Raw genomic sequence first — 23,374 nt, 5'->3', positions numbered from 1 at the left:
TTATCCAAAAGAGATAACAACACTAATTTGAAGGAATATATGTACCCCCATATTCATAGCTACATTATTCACAATAGTCAAAATATGTAAGCAACCAAAATTCCCTTCAACAAATGACTGGGTAAGAAAGTCAAGGAATATATACTCAATGGGGTACTACTCAGCAATAAAAAATATAAGAATGTGACCTTTGGGATAAAATGGATGGAATTGGAGAAGGTTATGCTTAGTGAAGAAAGTAAGAAGGTAATGGACAACTATAGAACAGTATAACTCATATGTGAAAATTAAAGAATTGAACTTGAAAACAAACAAACAGTGAACCCATATGCAAGACTGTCTAAAACTATAGTAGTTATCTAGGTGGGTGGGAGATTGGGATTATGCAGATCTTCAGTGGTGGGAAAAGTGGAAATTATAATCCTATTAATTTAGAATCTCATGAATTACCATTAATTTTAATATGTGTGGGGATATATTTAACACTTCAGGTTCACTAACTGCGTAGACCATAGCTCTAGGTATACATATTCTCTTTATACTAAGTTTTCCACGTTTCATATTTGTTAGGTAACCAAATTCTGACACTGGGCTTAAAAGATGCTCTAAAATTATATTTGTTTGTGTATTTATTTAAATATCTAAGTTACCTACAGCTTTAGGCCTGATAGATCAAAAATATTTTGGCTTTATCAATATCTAAGATAAGGTGATTAGTAGATACCCCTAAAGGGTACAAAACATAGTGGAGTTAAGTATATTACAGTAGAACCTAGCCATTCAAATTTCATAGAAAAAAAACTCCCAACTAACTTGGGTATAATAATAATTATTTATTGCTATTTTAAACTTTATCTAAGACTATAAGGAACCCTGTTGTTTTCGCCAGGCTGGCTTCAAGGGAGGGTAACAGATGACCAGGGACTCATGGTTGAGCTGTACGCAGTATCTCTTTATTCATGCAGGACTCAGCGCAATCTATACCAAGCTAAGCTAAAACTAACAACTACAATCTTGTCTATATACTATATATAAATATACTAGCCCAGTAGGGTGGGAACAGGATGTGAGGCAGAGAGGGTGAAGAGAAAAGTGACTGGTGAAAATAAGGGTGTTACAAGGAGAGGGGGCGGAGCAGGCAAGAATTCTACCACTGAACCACCAACGCCCTGGAGGGAGGGTGGTGCTTATTAACAGCGGTTATGTAAATAGAATGAAGTGGTTATGTAAATAGAATAGTGTTTAGCAGGGGGGATTAAACTAATGAAACAGAAGGGGTTTTTAGAAGCATACCAACAGAACCCTTCCCATTGTCCTTAAGATCCTTATTTCTTCTAGCCCTGGAACCTCTAGCATTATACACATATTTCTTGATGTTTCTTCTCTCTGACCCTTTACCATCATACTGCCTCTGTCAAATTACAACCAAAGCAACACTACTAGTGCTGCCATTCCACATTACACTACTACTGACTTGGTACTATGGATTATTGCCAGAGACACTAAGCCTGAGATGTCACCCTTCCAACTCCTCTAATCTGGTGAAATCTTTCCTAACACATGGGGCTAACTAGTTTCATTTTAGATGGTGTGTCATCTAACAAAAAGTTAGATACTAGATAAAGGTTAGGGCCTAAGATAGTTGGTATAGGTATACATGCATACATAAGCAAGGAGAAATTATACAACTTAAAGTAACAGTGCTTAAGAGCTCTTCATGATTAGACTTAGACCTAACAAGCCTGTAAATCTGGTAAGAAGGCTCAAAGAAGGTAGCCATAAACTTAAAACCAGTTTGGATACAACAAATGACATTCAACACTTTAACAAGTGGGAGAAAGTCTACACTCTTTAGATAAAGAAAGGACTACAACAGGTGGATAAGGTCAAGAGACTGAGTCATTTAGTCATATTCTTTTTTATCAATACCAGACCACCACATCATCTTGGGTCCTAGTTAGGGAATCCTTGGATTCCCTTGCAGATAACCCTTGCTGGTTTTCTAGTCACGTGGGAGCTCGACATTTCTGTGTTGGTTTTCCAGCCACTAGAGCACTACCTGAGATCTTCCTCATATTTGTATGGGTGATCCTATTTTTCCTCAAGAGAAACTGGTGATGAAGTGAGTTCAGTCTTGCATGTTTCCAACTGTGACCATTGACTGCAAGCTCAGACTGACAGGGATTCTGAAATTACATAGATATTTGTGCTAAATATGAATATATGCATGCCCTAGAACAGATTGATGGGGTAAACAGTTAATTTGATTCATAGACTTTCTTCAAGATTGAGAGATAGTATCTGCCTTAGTCTTACTTTCTAGCATTGTTTTCAACTCTTACAAGATCATCCCAGGCAATATTTTTGTCCACCTCCATATTAACTATCAAACTCAAGCAAAAACTATGAAAGTCCTGAGCCCCTGGAAACATTTAATCTAGACTTCTTCACTTCTTTCCGCACTAAGATCTCTATTCTTATTTGCTCTATTTCTACTTTTTGGTTCCTGTTTATTAATAATTTTGTCCTACTTTATATATTTTTACCTTTCAGCCACCAAGTTGTAGATGCTCTATTTCATTTTGTTTGCTCTATTCCTACCTTTTCATTCCTGTCTGTTGAATAATTTTCTTTATATCTTGCCACAAAGTTTTAGGCACTACCATAATGCCATACTGACCTCTCCAGGTGGATGACCTCACGAATGTGTCCTGGAACCTCACATTTCCAGAGCCCTACTCCACTAAGGAAAGATAGAAACAGGCTGAGGGCATGGACCCACCTGACAACACCTATATCCAGCAGAGAAGCAATTACAGAAGCCAGAACTTCCACCTTCTGCACCCCATAAATAATTTTGCCTAAACTACCAATGGGGGAGAACTGATAGAAGAAGATGACCAGAAGGCTCTGAACTCCAACTACATTAGAACCCTGAAAAAGAAGAGGAAAAAAAAAAGGAAGGCCGTTCAAAGTAGTAATAAATGTAGATGTGACTTAGAAAAGAATAGAAGGCAGGACTAGAGGGAAAAATGGGAAAATATATGTGAATATAGACAAATAGTTATAGGATGACAGTCAACCCATATCTGCAAACTTGGGAAAATTACTGTAGCTTCCAAAGGAGGGCATGGGGATACAGAACTCTGGGTGTGGGAATGGTTCAGAATTATACCCCTGCTATCTTATAACTTTGTTTACAAAGCTTTAGCATTAACTCACCAATAAAATGAAAAACAAACACAGATGTTGTGGAGGGTATATAGCATAATAGTTGCTGGCTTTGAAAGTGACTGGGATCCATGTGGATTCAGTCGGCTAGGAAGGATCGACAGTTTCTCCAATGAATGGGTACTCACAGGATGCACCATGGGAAGGTCGATCCAATGCAACCCAAACCCAGTTTCTTGGAAACAGAGTTGGCAGTCAGCTGAGGTAAAGAACAAACACCTCATCACAGACCCCTGCAAGCGTCAACCCGGCTTTGACCTAGCACGTTATGATTGGGCCCTCAATCGCTATCCAACAGGCCATGGCCGGTGCGCCACTATGTTCCATCGTTGGGGAGCCAGAGACGACCCGAACTGCCCCTGCGGCTACAGACAGACTATGACCCACATAGTCAATGACTGCCACCTCTCCAGATTCAAAGGAGGTCTTGAAACTTTCCATCAGGCTCAACCTGACGCTGTTGACTGGCTACGGAAGAAGGGCAAATGCTAAAAGAAGAAGAAGAAGAAGAAGAAGAAGAAGAAGAAGAAGAAGAAGAAGAAGAAGAAGAAGAAGAAGCATACTAGTTATGCAAAGAGACTATCATGCCTGAGTCTCTGAAGTCCCAGGTTCAATGACAAGCACCACCATCAGCCAGAGCTGAGTAGTGCTCTGGTAATAAATAAATAAATAAATAAATAAATAAATAAATAAATGAAATGCTCTTTGTATGCAAATATTTGTTACTATATTATCCATAACTATTGAAATGTAGGAATACCAAAAATACCCATTGACTGATGAGTGGCTAACTACATGGTGACATTTCCGCACAATAAAGTATTACTTTGTCACGGAAAGGAATGTAATACTGAGGCATTCAACATGAATGGCCCTTGGAAACATTATGTGAAGTGATAGAAGTCAGTCACAAAGACTATACATTGTATTATTGCTATCTTGTGATATACTTAGCATACAAACTTGTATAAGGTTAATGTGTGCAATATTAAAATTAAGTTTAAATTATTAAATTTAGACATTCCATTGTGATTGCCACTGGAATATTAATTGGCAACTCCATCTCAACTAATAATTGTTATTTCATTTTGTGTTGAAAACTCTAAACAATATTTATTTTCTTATTGGATATGTAGAGAGAGAAATTGATAAAGAAAGGGAGATAGAGATAGAGAAAGACACCAGTAGCACTGCCTTCCTACTCATGAATATATCCTCCTACCAGTGAGAACCAGGAACTTGAACCCAGAACCTTGTGAATAGTAACATGTATGCTCACCAAATGCACTACCACCTAGCCCCATGATGAAAAGTCCCAAGAAATAGTATCTTAGCAACTTTTAAGTATATGATAATATTTTGATGACTATAGCCAGAATAAAGTGTTTTTGAAAAATAGTAGCATTGACCATGATTCAGAGGTAACAGCCTGAGAAAAATAAACAAATCTGTCGATTTAAACACACACCATTATTTTATGAAGTACAAATTAAAACACACATATAGTATTGGGGGTTAATGGTTTACAGAACATTTGTTGACACACATAGGTACAACCTCTCATTTCCCTATGATAGATGTCTAGGTATATGCAAGACACTTCCATAACCTTGGTCTTTTACCCCTACCATACACCATGACAGCAACACCTCCCACCCACCCTTTTCTATCCTTCCCCAGAGTACTTTGCTTTGTTGTCATGTAAAAGAGACTTATATTTAATGGAATAAGAAACTAATGTCTGTATGCTACATATAAAGCAATGAGTACCCAGAAGACAGATATAATTCTTTTTTATATTTTATTTATTTATTTGATAAAGACAAATAAATCAAAAGGGATGGGGAAGATGGTGAAGATGGACAGAGAGATATCTGCAGCCCTGCTTAATCATTTGTGAAACTTTTGCCCTGCAGGTGGGTACCTGCAGCTTGAACCTTAGTCTTTGCACATTGTAACATGGGTGCTGGACCACCTGGCCCCCTGAAACATATAATTCTATATTTATAATATTTATTTAGCTAGGCATAAGTGAGTTTATTCTTCTGTTAGAAAGTCAAAAGATCATGTGCAAAAAATGATGAGTTAATATTTAGCAGTATTGAGCAGAGATAAGAGCATAATTGTTACACAAAGAGGCTTTCAAATCTGAAGCTCCAAAGTCCCAAGTTCAATCCCCCTCACTACCATAAGCCAAAGCTGAACAGTGCTCTGGTAAGAAAAAATAGCAGTATAAGAATGTTATTTAATTATTATAAATAATAATCAGAAAAAGGAGTTAAAGTATATAAGAACGACTATTGAGAAAAAGAATCTAGGATTATTTTCTGAGTCCTCTGTTATTTGATGAAACTATACTATTTGATTTACAAACACATTTTGAATATATGTTAAATGTGTTTTTTAAAAGAAAATAAGTGAAATGGGCTAGAAGAAGGTATGTGATCTCACACATATAGGGATTTTAGAAATGAAGTAGGAGGGAAGATCAAACTAACTCACTTGGGTAGTGAACTTCTTTGACCTGTATGAGACCCAGGTTTGAGCTTGGTCATCACAGTATTGAAGGAAGCTTCAGTGTTATAGGCATTCTCTCTCCCCCATCTCTGTCTTTAAAAAAAAAAGAAAAAGAAAGAAAAACTATGCAAGGAAACAAATAAGGTGAAACATGAATAATCCTTAGTCTGCATTATTTGAGAAGACAATGATGGGGTGGGGGAGAGAGTTCAGAAGAGGTTAGTAACACTTTGGTGGAAAATGATATTTATTATCACTGGTGTACTAGTGCATTATTTAGGCAATGATGTGAAGTTGTACCCTCCCTGAGACAAGAATTGTCTTGTAAAAAATTTCCTTAATAAAAATGAAAAGAGGGCAATAATTATTACCAGAAATTTATGATTATACATAAAAATCTATTGGACTAGGTGGTGGTTCACCTGGTTAAGTTCACATGTTACCATGCACAAGGACACAAGTTCCAAGCACCGGTCCCACCTGCAGGGGGAAAGCTTCACAAGCTATGAAGTAGTGCTACAAGTGTCTCTCTGCTCTCTCTCTCTCTGTTATCCTGCACTATCAATTTCTCTTTGTCCTATAAAGTTAAAAATTAAAAAAAGTAATGAAATGCTTAAATACTCAAATACTCTTTACTAAAAAGGGTCCAAAATGTATGGACATTATCCAAATATGATGATAAATGTATTTCCTAGTTGCCTTCTCTTCTGAGGGAGAAAAAAATGTGAGTCATAAGAAAGACATGAAAAATGTCCTTTTAAAACAGAAAAAAAAAGAAAAGAAAGACCATGATTGGCACTTTCTAAATAATTATGAATGTTGTGAATGTGGGTACACACTTCCTCAATGACTTGAACACATTTCTGAAAACCAGAAGACAACTGATGGGACTGAAAGGCAGTTAATTTGGAATGAATAAAAGGAACTGACTCTTTGCAATAGATATGGTTGACTTGTGAAATGTTCTCTCAGCCTATGTTACTGAGAAGAGTCATTTTCAGCTGGATTAAAACTAAATTCTGAAATTTCAGTCATGTAAAATAAGTAAATAGAAAAGTGAGCTTTAAAAGGAAATGCAATATTACATAAGTTCCTTCTGCAAAGATTAGCAATTAGAAAGTGAAACTAAATGATCTTCATACATGGTACATTTAAATCTTATTCAAACAACTACATATTGTGAATACTGTTTCCTCTCTCTATCTTAACCACAATAAATAGAAACTCAATCCAAGGGAAACTAAATAATCTCCACTAACTAACAACTATAACTGATAAAGAAAGGAAAGAGTGACATGCATAGAAATTATGAGTATCTTATATTAGCCTAGAAAAGTCCTTTTTCTTATTATAACTACCAGTATGGACACTGCAAGTGTGGAAAAATATGAATGGGTTGTGATATTCAACTCTAATTTAAAATAATAGCTAAAAGTTTATTAAAATATAGAGATTCCCTCTCTATCCAAAGCATTTAGGCAAGAAAGAAACGAAACATTAAGTTATACTATACTTTCCTCACTCACTCCCTAGCTATCCTTATCAAAGCAAGGACTGCAAAAGATGAATCTTGAAGGAATTATGTTAAATGAAATAGTGCAGAAGGAGAAAGGAAGTTACCAGATGACCTCATCGGTGGGGTCTAACAAAGAAATGGAAAATACAATTTGGTACTATGCTAAGGTCTACTGAAGGAGTTCCAAGGATTCTAGACTGGAAAGTCAGGAGGAGACTGAAAGAGGCATGGAGACTAAAGTGATCTTTGGTAGAGGAGATGTGAAACTGTACACATGTGGCAATAACATTCTTGTAAATACCCATTTACCCCAATAAAATGTTCTAATAATTTTTGTAATGAATATTTAGAGGAAAAAGTGAATATACTTGCATTCATAGTTTTTTTCCCCTTGGAGTTTCATGTTTTCATGATTTCACAACTCTTAAAATTCCTTTTTTTGTTTGTTATTGATTTAAGTGACTGACAAGATTGGAGGGTGGTCCGAGAGGTGGCACAATGATAATGCACTTGACTCTCAAGCATGAGGTCTTGAGTTCAATCGTCAGCAGCACATGTACCAGAGTGGTGTTTGGTTCTTTCTTGCTCTCTCTCCTCCTATCTTTCTCATAAATAAATAAAATATTTAAAAAAAACAAGATTGGAGGATAAGAGGGCTATAATTACACACAATCCCCACCACCAGAGTCCCATATCACATCCCCTCCATTGGAAGCTTTCCTATTCTTGATTCCTTTAGGAGTATGGACCCAAGATCCTTATGGGATACAGAATGTAGAAGTTCTGGAGTCTGTAATTGTTTCTCCACCTTACATGGGTTTTGGTGGCAAACACTAGAAGAAGAATGGGTTTTGGTGGGTTGATCCATACTCCCAGCCTGTCTTTCTCTTTCCCTAGTAGGGCAGGGATCTGGAGAGGTGGGGCTCCAGCACACATTGATGAGCTTGTCTGCCCAGGGAAGTCAGGTTGGCATCATGATAACAACTGAAACTTGGTGGCTGAAAAACATTAGATATAAAATGGAACAAATTATTTAATAATCAGGAACCTAAAGGTAAGAATATAGCAAATAAGGTTTGGGGTCTCCATTTTGGAAAAAGCTTGTTGGTCTATTTTAGGTATATTCCAAGAGTCCCATGATTTTACTAATTTTTGCCTGAGCCTGAGAGCTAACATTCAGGTGGGCTAAAGGTATTGCCTCAGGGAATAGTGTCAGAGTTAGAAGTAGGATATTTCAGGATTGGATATAGGACTAGAAGACTGGATCAGGGCAGAGAGTAGCTCCCAAATATGGGAAAAGTACATAAATGCTGTTAACTCTAGACCCCATAGATCTGACCTGGGACCTATTCATATTTAGCACAATAGCCTGTGTAACTTCTGCATCACTGTAGCGTGAGCTTGAATTCCATGGTCAGAGCTAGGAACATTCTAGGCTGCCTTCATTTCAGGACTTGTCTTCCTCTACTGGCAGAGTATGCTGACCTAGCCTCCCTTCAGAGAGTGGGGCAGTCCCTACAATTGTTCTACATTGAGGGCAAGGTGCTGTAGAGGCCCACAAGAGGAGTTATGATGTTCTTGATGGAGATCACCAGTTTTTTTTTTTTTTCTTGTAGATGGTGGGAGACACAGAAGAAAAGAAAAACAGAGGAGAGACACCACTAGACACCACTCTAGTACTCATAAAGTTTCTGTAATACATGTTGCCCCTATGAGTTGATAGGGCTCTCAAACCTAGGTTCTTGCACACGTAGTGTGTACTCTACTGGGTGAACTATATCTTGATTCCTTGTAGATCTTGTATAGAAAAGCCTTAAAGAATATACAGGACTATTATAAATATTAAATATTAAAGTTACATTGCAAGAGAGCAATATAAAAAGAAATAACATTTTGATGTTCTAGCAATGAATATTCAAAGATGAAATTGTAAAATCAAGATTCAATTTCAAAACCATCAAAAGAATATAAGGAATATATTTAAATAACAAATAAAGTATACTTATAAGCTGAAAGCTAGACAATGTTGTTTAAATAAAAAAAAAGACTGAATAGATATACCTCCCATGTTTACGTGTCAGACAGCTTAATTTAGTTATGATGGAAATACTTTCCAAACTGAATTACAATCTCAAAGCAACAATATCAAAATTAAAGCCGTTTCCCTTAAAAACTGAGAAGTTACTCCTAAATTTAATATGGAAATGACATGTGATTTGAATAGTGAAAAATTTTTTTAGAAATAAGTGCAAAATTGACTTACATAAATATATCATGACTTAATAAAATCTACACTAATATTTGCAGTTTGGGATTGACAAGGATGAGCATATAAGTCAATGGAATAGCATTAATAGATAAGAATCAACGTGTGCAATTTATAGATTTTAACAGTGTTGGTATGCATGAGACCCCTTCTGTTTCATTTGGTTTAAATCCCCCCTGCTTAACACTATTCTATTTATATAACCACTTCATTCTATTTACATAACCACTGTTAACAAGTTCCACCCTCCCTCCAGGGCATTTGTGGTTCAGTGATAGGATTCTCGCCTAATCTGCCCCCTCTTTGTCACACTCTGATTTTCACCAGTCACTTTTCTCTCCACCCTCTCTATGTCACATCCTGTTTCCACCTTACTTGGCAAGTGTATATAAAGACAGCATTGTGAGTTTTACAGTACTGTACTTTGAGTTTAACTTAGCTCGTCTTAGATTGTGTTGCGTCCTGCATGAATAAAGAGATACTGCCTACAGCTCAACCATGAGTCCCTGGTCGTCTGTTACCCGCCCGTGCACGTGAAGCCAGCCCATTGAAAACAACATAGCCCGCACAAAACAACATAACAGCTTAACTAGACAACTAATTCAAAGGAGAGGAGAGTAGACTTTTCAACCACTGGTGTTGAGACCATGAATAACTATGCAAAAGAATGAAATTAAATCAAGGTCTCATCACAAGTACTAAAATTAAATTCATATGGACTCTACAGCTAAATATAAGAAGAATTCTTTAAACATTTCATTTTTATCTCTGATGAAGTATTGCTGCACCATATTATATACTGCTTATTTATATACATAAATGGTGAATTTTCAAAGGGAGCACTGGCTGCAACCTTGGCTGAGGCAATTTTTCCCCCAATACAGTAGCAGTAACATAAGTGTAAAAGAAAAAAAAACAATGTACTTCACCAAAAAATAAACATTTTTATTTCAAAGAAATGACATCAATAAATTAAAAGGCAACATGTAGAATTCGAAATGGATAAGACTGTCTCAGAAAGTAAAATAAAAACATAAGTTTATATGTAACAACTATCTAGATGTCAGACTTCAAGATGAACAGATCTTTCATCAAAGATAACATACAGACAGATAGAGGCCCAATATGCACATGAAGAATATGTTTATCATCACACATCGTCAGGGAAATACAAATCAAGACATTGATATACTACCTCACTCCTTCATAAAGGCCAGAATCAACAAGTGTTGACAAAGTTGTGGAGGGAAAGGAATCCTCGGATTTCTACAGAAAATAATATGGAGTTTTCTCAAAACATTTTGCAAAAGAAATATTAAAAATAGTTCTAAGATATTATCCCACAAATACACTCCTTGGTATTTATCGAAAGAACACAAAAACACTAATAAAAATATATAATTACATATAATATATGTAATTCTGTGTTCATTGCAGTGTTATTTACAGTAGCCAAGAATAAACACAGTGCTCAAGGACATATGAGTGGACAAGGAAGTTATGGCATAAACCCACTATGAGATACTACTCATTTTGAAGAAAAGATGAAATCTTTCTGTTTACTACAACATCGATGGAATTGTAGAGGATTGTGCTAAGCAAAATGCACAAAAAGGAGAAAAAAAAATAATGATCGTACTCATGTGAGGATATAAAGAAACAAAGCAAGAGAGCTGAAAAAGTAAAATAAAAACAAACACCTACTTTGCCACTAAAGAACACACTACTAAAGAAGAGGGAACCCACTGGTTTCTGTTAGAGGGAGATGAGCACTTTGGAGTGGGCAATGTGTGTTAATACAATTTAGAGTTATGCAATTGTACCACCTAAAAGATAAATAAATAGTGCTGTAAAACATTTCCTCAATTTAAAAGAAGTAAATGTTATGCTAAGAAGAAATCAGTTAATTGAAATCTACCTACTATATGGTTTCTTCCGTAGGAAAAGTCCATGATGGGCAGATATACAGATACAGAAAGAATATTAATACTTTTCAAGAATGAAGAGAAGGTGAATGGGAGTTGACTATAATTACCATTGAGTTTTCTGTGGTGATGAAATGTTGTAAGTTTAGACAGTGATGAAATTACACAATTCTGTGAATATACTAAAATGGTGAATTTTTGTATTGTGAAAACTTATTTCAATAAATTCATCATAAAATAATAGTGAATATTCAATATGCTTCTATCAGCATAGATTACAGATCAGTAAACATTAGTAAAAGTAAGGGGGTTATGTGAAATTTACTTTAAAATTCAATGTCTAAGAAAATTAATAAAACAGTTTCAACCAGACCAGCTCATCAGAGTAAGATAATTTTAAGAATACTAGTATGGTGCAAAATTATGTTAAGAAAGAAGGTGTTTATGCATAAAGATGTATTTACTGTCAGATAAATGGTGTAAAGTAGCAGTAGCTGTTAGAAATACAAATTGAAACATTATCCATTTATAAATAAATATTTTCACATACGTGCAAGCACATTCTACTCTGCAATTAGGAATCAACAGATTTTACTGTCTATCCATTATACCATTGAGGGGATAATTGAGGAATGTAACATATACCATATAATTACTCAGAGCCATCCAAAACATCAATTAAGGCATTAGTAATATGTTTTGGAGATACCAATCTCAAATAAACAGTTATTGCAAAGATAATGTGGAGATACAAAACTCATATCAAAAGTACTGTTAAATTAAGCTGTTTAGGATAATAGTGGATCAGATAAACACAAAGGTGAAGTTATGGGAAGCATTAAGAACATAATAAAAGTTGTTTCACAGTAACATACAATTAGAAGGAATAAGAAAAACCCCATAAGGTAAACAAGTAAAATATGCTATATTTTGTCATTATTTTTAATTTGGTGCCACACTCCAGAAATTTCATTTTGTTACCAAGTCATAGCTCAACATCAAAAGCTGTCTTTTACAGGTGCTAATTACAGATATTTGTAAGTTTTTAACCTTCCTATTTGCATTCTTCCCTAACCAAATGTCTCTGAATAGTTTTACATTTGATTCCAGCCCTGTAATAAACCATTTGAACAGGAATTGTGGGTTTTTTTTATTAATCAACAACAGTAATTAGAACTCAAGGTTGAGGAACCAGATATGTTCATTGCCATTGGTATCTTATCTTTTACTTCTGATCCTTCAGTGAAACAAGCTAGGAAATATTTTTATATCAAGAAGGAGAATTATAACTAAAAGGAAATATTCAATCATTTCTTTAAAAATGGTTTTCATTTTACATTTGCAAGTCTTTTGACTTTGGAGCTTAAAACAGTTTAGCGTATAAACATCTATTTATTTGGTTTATACTAAAATATACATGGCTGCTTCATAATGAACAATAAATACTATAATATGCAGAACATATAATATATATTATCTATATTCTTAACCTTGTTATATTACTTTCTTTTAACTTATTTATAAAATGAAAATATTGACAAGACCATAGGTTAAGAGGGGGTACAATTCCACAAAATTCCCACCACCAGAGTTTTGTATCCCATCCCCTCCATGAAAGATTTTCTGTTCTTTATCCCTCTGGGATCTTAGAACCAGGATCATTATGGGGTGCGGAAAGTGGAAGGTTTGGCTTCTGAAACTGCTTCTCCACTGGGCATGGGTGTTGGCAGGTCGATCCATACTCCCAGCCTGTTTCTCTTTCCCTAGTGGGGCAGGGATCTGGAGAGGTCCAGGACATGCTGGTGAAATCATCTGCCTGGAGAAGTCAGGTTGGTGTCATGGTAGCATCTGCAACTTGCGGCTGAAAAACCAGTAAGATATAGAGAAGAAATTGTTAAATAGTTAGGAATCCACAGGCAAAAATATAGCAGGTGAGTTAACCCAATTACCAAATAATGTGATGCTAACATTAACTATCGATTAACTAAGACAGCAGGAACCTCACATATCCACTATAGAGCCCCTACTTCCCCCAGTCCTGGAACCCATGGATAGGGCCCACTTTCCCGTATGCCTCTCCCAATCCATATCAAATAATATTGCATCTGCCGATCACAACCTAACCAACACAACGATTGCCACCTCAACATGCTTCACCTCAGACTGTGTCCAGAGACTTCACGTGTGGAATGACAACCCTTCAACTTCATTACTCGGGTGAGACCTTTCCTTTTATAGTACACTCTAATTCCATCTCAGGTGGTTCACTTTCTAACAAAGTCCCAAAACCTAGATATACACCAGTTTCTGTGAGAGAGAGCTTATGTTCACACGTATCCATAGACTACTGCAAAATATATACCTGAAAGCAGAAGTACACTAGAGTTTGCAGTGAGTACCTCCCTAACACTTCCTCTCCACTATTCCAAGCTTTGGGTCCATGATCGCTCAACAATTTGTTTGGCTTCGTATGTTAACTCTTTTTTCAGTCACCAGGTTCCAGATGCCATCAGGATGCTGGCCAGGCTTCCCTGGATTGAAGACCCCACCAATGTGTCCTGGAGCTCAGCTAACCCAGAGACCCACCCTACTAGGGAAAGAGAGAGGCAGACTGTGAGTATGGACCAAGCAGTCAACGCCCATGTTCAGTGGGGAAGCAATTACAGAAGCCAGACCTTCTACCTTCTGCAACCCTCAATGACCCTGGGTCCATGCTCCCAGAGGGATAGAGAATGGGAAAGCTATCAGGGGAGGGGGTGGGATATGGAGATTGGGTGGTGGGAATTGTGTGGAGTTGTACCCCTCCTACCCTATGGTTTTGTTAATTAATCCTTTCTTAAATAAAAAAAATTAAATTAAAAAAAAGAAGAAAATTTCAGAAACATCTGGCTTAACCAGTAAATGGTTCCAAAACTCTGATAAGATATAATACCAACTTTATTCAAAACTTTTTAGAGAATAGAAAGTCTCAACGTAAAGTTGTAATCACTTTATGATGTTTGAAGAACACTGATACCAAAAGCTGACAAGGACACTAGAAAAAAATGGAAAATTACAGACCAAATCCTCAAACACAAATGCCGAGTTCCTAAACAAAGTAACAGAAAAGCATATTCTTGGTATATGAAAAGGATAATTCCTTATGATTTATTTGAGTTTATTCCAGAAATGTGAAGTTATTACATTTTTTAAAAAGTCAGTCAATGCTATTCACTATTAGAATAATAAAGAGAACAATGCAATTCTTTTAAAAGGTATGTAAAAAGCATTTGATAGAATTTATAATACAACTTATAGAAAACTGAAAGTATTAGCGAACTCCTTCATGTAATGAAGGCTGTAAGAAAGAATAGTTAACATAAAAATAAATGGAGAATGATTGAAAGCTCTTTCCTTAGGTTTAAAAGCAATACATAAATATGGGCTATCATCACTTACTCAAATTCTAGCTGGAGCAGTTATGGTTTCAAGGAAGATGTGGTAAGCACATTTCTTTTTCTCCCACAGAATGCACCTATAAAACTTGGAAACTTGGACAGATTGCATGAAACAGCTATTTGAGAAACCTGAAAAGTTAATAGCAGCAAGCAAATTGGAAGAGATTGTTGGGATTTGAAGTACCTCAAACTGACAATGAGTTTATTGTTGTTTTCCTCTGATTTCTTTCATTCTAAAGTTAACACAGCAAAACACATTGTCATCTTATAGCATAGACAGAAATATAGCTACCTCAGGGATATATAGCTCTAGCTTGAGGGTCAGAAAAGAGAATTCCTCACGCTTAGAGCATGCAGAATTCACTGATTCCTCCCTCCCCATTCCTTTGTGAATCAACAAGCAGGAAATGTCAGGATGGCAACAGCACAGCTATAGGAAACTGCAGCAAACAAACTTGAAGGAAAAGTTAACAATATTTCTTTTCATTTTGTAAAGGTGTTGGTCCAAGAAGTAGAGGTTCTTTTTTTTTTCATTAAAAAATTTTTATTTATAAAAAGGAAACACAGACAAAAACAAAAAAGAGGGGTATAATTCCACACAATTCTCATCACCAGAACTCCCTATCCCATCCCCTCCCCTGATAGCTTTCCTATTCTTTATCCCTCTGGGACTATGGATAAGCTATTGTAGAATTAAACAATATTCAGTTCAATTTTAATTTTATTAATTTTAGTTAAAAATCTCCATATCCATCCCTTCCCCAATAGCTTTCCCATTCTTTATCCCTCTGGGAGTATGGATCTAGGGTCGTTGTGGATTGCAGAAGGTGGAAGGTCTGGCTTCTGTAATTGCTTCCTGCTGATCATGGATATTGACAGGTCGATCCATACTCCTAGTCTGCCTATCTCTTTCCCTAGTAGAGTGGGTTTCTGGTGAAGCGGAGCTCCAGGACATTTTGGTGGGGTCTTCCTACATTTCCCCCAGTCCTGGAACCTTAGGGTATGGCCCACTTTCCTGCATGCTTCTCCCAGTTCATATCAAATAATATTGCATTGGCGGATCGCAACCTAATCAATGCAACGAGTACCATCTCAACATGCTTCACCTCAGACTGTGTCCAGAGACTTCCAGTGTGGAATGACAACCCTTCAGCTTCATTACTCTGGTGAGACCTTTCCTTTCATAGCATTCTCTAATTCCATCCCAGGTGGTTCACTTCCAAACAAAGTCCCAAAACTTATATCACTTCTTATAACTGTTTTTCTTTCCAATGTGTAAGTTCCCAGAAGATCCCAGCCAGATCATAGGATAGGCTGATTTCTAGTGTTCTGAGAAATCTCCAGACTGTTTTTACAGGTGTTGGACCAATTTGCAACCCCACCAACAATGTCTTTTCCCCTACAACCTCTCCAGCATTCATTTTTCATTGTTATTGGTGATGTATGACATTTACACACAAGTAAAAGGTTATCTCCCTATTGTTCTTATTTGTATTTTTCTAACAATCAGTATGAGCAGTTTTTTTTTAATTTAAGAAAGGATTAATTAACAAAACCATAGGGTAGGAGGGGTACAACTCCACACAATTCCCACCACCCAACCTCCATATCCCACCCCCTCCCCTGATAGTTTTCCCATTCTCCATCCCTCTGGGAGCAGGGACCCAGGGTCATTGAGGATTGCAGAAGGTAGAAGGTCTGGCTTCTGTAATTGCTTCCCCGCTGGACATGGGCTTTGACTGGTAGCTCCATACTCCCAGTCTGCCTCTCTCTTTCCCTAGTAGGGTGTGTCTCTGGGGAAGCTGAGCTCCAGGACACATTGGTGGGGTCTTTAATCCAGGGAAGCCTGGCCAGCATCCAGATGGCATCTGGAACCTGGTGACTGAAAAGAGAGTTAACATACGAAGCCAAACAAATTATTGAGCAATCATGGACCCAAAGCTTGGAATAGTGGAGAGGAAGTGTAAGGGAGGTACTGACTGCAAACTCTAGTGTACTTCTGCTTTCAGGTATATATTTTGCAGTAGTCTATGGATACGTGTGAACATATGCTCTCTCTCACAGAAACTGGTGTATATCTAGGTTTTGGGACTTTGTTAGAAAGTGAACCACCTGAGATGGAATTAGAGTGTACTATGAAAGGAAAGGTCTCACCCGAGTAATGAAGCTGAAGGGTTGTCATTCCACACGTGAAGTCTCTGGACACAGTCTGAAGTGAAGCATGTTGAGGTGGCAATCGTTGCGTTGGTTAGGTTGTGATCGGCGGATGCAATACTGTTTGATATGGATTGGGAGAGGCATATGGGAAAGTGGGCCCTATCCAAGGGATCCAGGACTGGGGGAAGTGGGGGCTCTATAGTGGAGATGTGAGGTTCCTGCTGTCTTAGTTAATCGATAGTTAATGTTATCATCACATTATTTGGTAATTGGGTTAACTTTGAAAAGTACTTTTGTTATGGTTTGCTGTACAGTACCCAATATCTTTATATAGCTGTGCTATTGGATGCTTCTGATCTACTTGGTCTAGGCTTTTGAGAGAGTCTGCATATCAAATACACAGCAATTTGGTCAGGTCCTGCTTTTAGTGTCCCTTTCAGATCTTCTTACTCAACTTCTGTTGATGAGTGGGATCATCCCATACTCATCTTTATCTTTCTGACTTAGCTCACTTAACATAATTCCTTCTAGCTCTGTCCAAGATGGGTCAGGGAAGGTGGGTTCAGTGTTCTTGATCGCTGCATAGTATACCATTGTGTATATATAGCACAGCTTTCTCAGCCACTCATCTGTTGTTGGGCACCGGGGTTGCTTCCAGGATTTAGCTATTATGAATAGTGCTGCTATGAGTATAGGAGTACACACCTCTTTTTGGTTGGGTGTTATGGAGTCCTTGGGGTATAACCCCAGGAGTGGAGTTACTGGATCATATGGAAGGTCCATGTCTAGCCTTGTGAGAGTTCTCCAGACTGCTCTCCACAGAGGCTGTACCAATTTACATTCCCACCAGCAATGTAAAAGGGTTCCTCTGTCCCCACAACCTCTCCAGCATTTGTTGCTTCTGTTCTTTTTGATGTATGCCATTCTTACAGGAATGAGGTGGTATCTTAGTGTTGTCTTTATTTGCATTTCTCTGACAATCAGTGACCTTGAGCAGTTTATCATATGTTTGTTAGCCTTTTGGATCTCCTCTGTAGGGAATGTTTTGTTCATATCCTCTGCCCATTTTTGGATGGGGTCATTTGCTTTTTTGGTGCTAAGTTTGCTGACCTCTTTATATAATTTGGTGATTAGTCTTGTCTAATGTATGGCATGTGAAGATCTTCTCCCATTCTGTGAGGGGTCTCTATGTTTGTTTAATAGTCTCTTTGGATGTTCAGAAGCTTTTCAACTTGATGTAGTCCCATTGGTTTGTTTCTGCTTTAGTCTTCCATGCAATTGGGTTTGATTCATCAAAGATGTCCTTGAGGTGTATGTGGGAAAGTGTGCTACCAATGTTTTCCTCTAAGTAATTGATTCTTTCTGGTCTGACCTCTAGGTCTTTGATCCATTTGGAGTTGATTTTTGTTTCTGGTGAGATAAAGTGGTTCAATTTCATTCTTCTGCATGTTACAACCCAGTTTTCCCAGCACCATTTATTGAAGAGAGCCTCCTTTTTCCGTTTAATCCTTTGGGCCCCCTTATCAAAGATTAGATGTCCATAGGTGTAGGGATTTATTTCTGGGCTTTTAATTCTGCTCCACTGGTCTGTGTGCCTATTTTTGTTCCAGTACCAAGCTGTTTTGATGACGATGGCTTTATAATATAGTTTAAGGTCTGGGAGTGTGATGCCTCCATTTCTGTTTCTTTTCCTGAATATGGTTTTTGTAATTCTAGGTGTTTTCAGGTTCCAGATAAATGATTGTAGTGTTTATTCTATTCTCTTAAAGAAGCTTGGTGGAACTTTGATGGGTATTGCATTAAATTTGTATATGGCTCTGGGGAGAATATTCATTTTGATGATATTTATTCTTCCAATCCATGAGCATGGGATATCTTTCCATTTCTTGGTATCAGTTTCTATTTCCTTGAGTATCGACTCATAGTTTTCAGTGTATAAGTCTTTCACTTCTTTGGTGAACTTTATTCCTAGGTATTTGATTGATTTTGCTGAAACAGTAAATTGGAGTGATTTCTGGATGTCTTCTTCTTCAGATTTAGTGTTTGCATAAAGAAATGCCACTGATTTCTGTACATTGATTTTGTAGCCTGATACCTTGCTATATTGCCTAATAACTTCCAGTAATTTTCTGCTGGATTCTTTAGGTTTTTCTATGTATACTATCATATCATCTGAAAATAGTGAGAGCTTAACTTCTTCCCCTCCAATCTGTATTTCTTTAATTTCTTTCTCTTGCCTGATTGCTATGGCAAGAACTTCCAATACTATGTTGAAGAGTAACAGTGACAGTGGATAGCCCTGTCTAGTCCCCGATCTGAGGGGGAATGCTTTCAGCTTCTGTCCATTGAGTATGCTGTTGGCTGTAGGTTTGCTATATATAGACTCCACTATCTTGAGGAATTTCCCATCTATTCCCATTTTTTGTAGAGTTTTGAGCATGAATGGGTGTTGGATTTTGTCAAAGGCTTTCTCTGCATCTATTGAGATATTCATGTGGTTTTTGGCTTTGCTTTGATGTGGTGAATGACATTGATTGACTTACGGATGTTGAACCAGCCTTGCATTCCTGGGATGAATCCAACCTGGTTATGATGAACAATCTTTTTGATATGTTGCTTTATCCGGTTGTCCAAGGTCTTGTTTAATATTTTGGTATCTATGTTCATCAGCGACATTGGTCTGTAGTTTTCCTTTTTTGTTCTGTCCCTATCAGCTTTTGGTATCAGGGTGATGTTGGCTTCATAGAAGTTGGAAGGGAGTATTCCTGTTTCTTCAGTCTTACGGAAATGCTTAATAAGTATGGGTACTAACTGTTTCCTGAAAGTTTTGTAGAATTCGTTTGTGAAGCCATCTGGTCCAGGACTTTTGTTGTTGGGGAGATTCTTAATAATGTTTACAATTTCTTTGACTGTGATAGGTGCATTTAGGTTTTGTAGTTCTTCTTGGTTCAGTTTTGGAAGAGCATATGCTTCCAGGAATTGTTCCATTTCTTCCAGATCCTCTAGCTTGGTGGTATATAGTTCCTTATAGAAATTTTGCAGGATTCTCTGTATTTCTGTGGTGTCAGTTGTGATATCTCCTCCATCGTTTACAATTCTATTAATTTGAGTCTTCTCTCTTTTTTGTTTGGTGAGTCTGGCTAGGGGTTTGTCAATTTTGTTTAATCTTTCAAAGAACCAACATTTGGCTTCATTGATCTTTCGTATAGTTCTTTTATTTTCGATGTTGTTTATATCTACTCTAACTTTAGTGATTTCTGTCCTTCTGGTTGCTTTAGGGTTCCTTTGTTCCTCTTCCTCTAAGTCCTTGAGGTGTGTTGTAATGTCTTTCATTTGAGCTTCTTCTTGGTGTTTAATATGTGATTGTATGGCTATAAGTTTCCCTCTCAGTACTGCTTTAGCTATGTCACAAATATTTTGATAGGTTGTGTCTTTATTTTCATTAGTTTCCAGGAACATTTGAATTTCCTGCTTGAGTGAGTCTCTGACCCAGTGGTTCCTATGGAGTATGTTGTTTAGTTTCCAAATTCTGTGACTTTTAATAATTTTCTGTTTGTTGTTAAATGTTAGTTTTACTCCACTGTGGTCTGAGTAGATACTTGGGATGATTTCAATGGTCTTGAATTTATTGATACTGTCTTTGTGGCCTAACATGTGGTCTATCCTTGAGTATGTGTTATGTGGATTTGAAAAGAAGGTGTATTCCAGTTTTTTGGGGTGAGGAGCTCTGAAAATGTCCAAGAGGTCGAGCGTGTCAATCTCTTCATTCAATTCTCTTGTATCTTTGTTGGTTCTCTGCTTTGTTGATCTGTCTAAGTGTGAGAGTGGGGTTTTGAAGTCTCCCACTATTTTTGTATTACTATTGATTTTGTTTTGAAATTCTTTCAGTAAGTGCTTAATGTATTTAGATGGTCCCTCATTGGGTGCATAGATGTTAATAATTGTTATGTCTTCTTGGCTGATTGATCCTCTAATCATTATGTAATGTCCTTGCCTATATTTTATTACTTTATTTAATATAAAATGTCTTGTGTCTGAGATAAGAATGGCTGTTCCTGCCCTTTTTTGTGGTCCATTAGCCTGTATGATAGTTTTCCATCCTTTCACTTTAAGTCTGTGTTTATCTTGTTGTTACAGATGGGATTCTTGAAACCAGTATATGGTTGGGTTATGTTTTCTGATCCATCCCCCCACCCTGTGCCTTTTGATGGGTGAGTTTAATCCATTGATGTTTATTGATATTATAGATTTAATGTATTGTAGTGCCATTGTTCAAAAAAATTTGTTTGCTCTGATATATTGCAAGTATTATAGTGATGGTCTTGTTTATAAGAGATCTTTTAGAACCTCTTTCAGGGCCGGCTTGGTGATGGTTGCCTTCTTTAACTGTTGTTTATCTAAGAAGGTTTTGATCCCTCCATCTAGCTTGAATGAAAGTCTAGCAGGATATATTATCCTTGGTTGAAACCCTTTTTCATTCAGGGCTCGATAGATATCTTGCCACTCCCTTCTGGCTTTTAGAGTTTGAGTGGTGAAGTCTGCAGAGAATCTTATGGGTTTTCCCTTGTATGTGACTTTTTGTTTCTCTCTTGCAGCCTTGAGGATCCTTTCTTTATCCTTACTTCTTCTCATTGTGACTATGTTGTGTCTTCAGGTCTGGGTTGATTCTGTTTGGTACTCTCTGGGCCTCTTGAATCTTGATGTCCTTTCTGTTATTCAGGTCTGGGAAGTTTTCTTGTATTATTTACTCTAGAATGTTTGCTTCCCCTTCCTCTCTTTCTTCCTCTGGAAGGCCAATTACAGGAATGTTACTTCTTTTGTTATTATCCCCTATGTCTCTGTTGTTGTTTTCAGTGTCTCTCAATCTCTTTTTAAGCTCTTTCACCTCTTTCTTAGTTTTCTCTAACTCATCCTCTGTCTGACTAATTCTGTTTTCTGCTTCTGTTAGTCTGCTTTCCATTGCCTCAGTTTCTTTCTTCATTACAGCTCTTTCAGCTTTCAGTTCTCTAATTGCCTCAAGATAATCAGTATTTTCCTTGGGGGTCTCAACTGTTGTTTCCCTAATACTGCCATTCCTTTCCTCCAATGTTGTTTTCATTTCTGTGATTAATAAGTTTATTATTGCTTGCATACTTTTCTTATCTATGGTTACTTCTGGCTGATTTGTAGTTTCTTCTGAGCTCTTGTCTTCATTCATTTGAGTAGAAGTTTTATTTGTTTTTTATCTACCCATTTTTTTGATTTATGTGTTTCTTTTTTATGCTCTGTTGTTCCTCAGTTGTTGTGTCTTGAGTACAAGCAACACTGTACTAAATACCTTTATGACAATTGCACTCACCAACCTCAGGAATTACAGTAGCAACTGACGCAAGTATTGAAGCAGTTTAATCGTTACCAGTTAGCCAAACAATTTCTCCAGTCATTTCCAGGAGATGTGGTCAGAACTCAAGCCACTAGCAGCTTCTGAGTCCGCCATCTTCTGGGATCCGTGCACTTTCTTATGTATTTTAAACTTTTGATGTTTTCTTTGGTAATGATTCAGTCCATAAAAACAAACCTTAAGTGTTGTTATCACAGGAAAAAAAAGAATTTATTTATGATGATTACAAAAAGGAAAAAAAAGAGAGAAAACCCTCCTCAATATAAAAATTAAACTGCCGGCACTCACATGAGGTGGCTCCATTTGGGGGGATAAGCCTCCAACCCTCCCTTACCAGTTCTAGTGACTGTGTGATATAGAAAGAGACATTGGGTGATATCCTGGTATGAACATCCCTTTATTTGGAGATGGGTACAGGCTTTTATATTGAGTTAAACTAAGGACATTTTTCACATGTATCAGAAATTACAGGTTTCTTAAAGGTCAGCTTGCTCCCATGGTAGGGGGTTGGTATGACAAGAATTGATGAGATACATAAAGGTCAAGACAATTAGTTTCCATGATGCAGGCAAGTTAATTATTCAAAGATATTTGAGAAAAGCATAGGGGTTAAACCAGTAAGGTGAGGTAGGGAAGGAGAAAAAAAAAACTTGATGTAAGTCACAGATATCAAAGGACACAAGAATATAGAATGTGGGGTCTCACTGCTGGGGTACTGGTAGGGGTGTATGATTGAGTGTGTTCTCCTATATGATCAAAAGGTGAACTTATAGTGAATGTGTGAACTTTGAATGAACTTTGAAGCAACCGGCCACTTAGTATGCTAGCAGGAGAATTAACTAAATATGAGAGGCAGTAGGCATTCTGTGATCTTGAGAGATTAACAAGGAGAAACTGAATCTAGGAGACTTTTCCTCTTGGATCATCTCTATATGGAGAGAGCCT

Source organism: Erinaceus europaeus, chromosome X (genome assembly GCF_950295315.1).
Source record: "Erinaceus europaeus chromosome X, mEriEur2.1, whole genome shotgun sequence".
Lineage (NCBI taxonomy): Eukaryota > Metazoa > Chordata > Mammalia > Eulipotyphla > Erinaceidae > Erinaceus > Erinaceus europaeus.
This window is presented reverse-complemented; position numbering follows the sequence as displayed.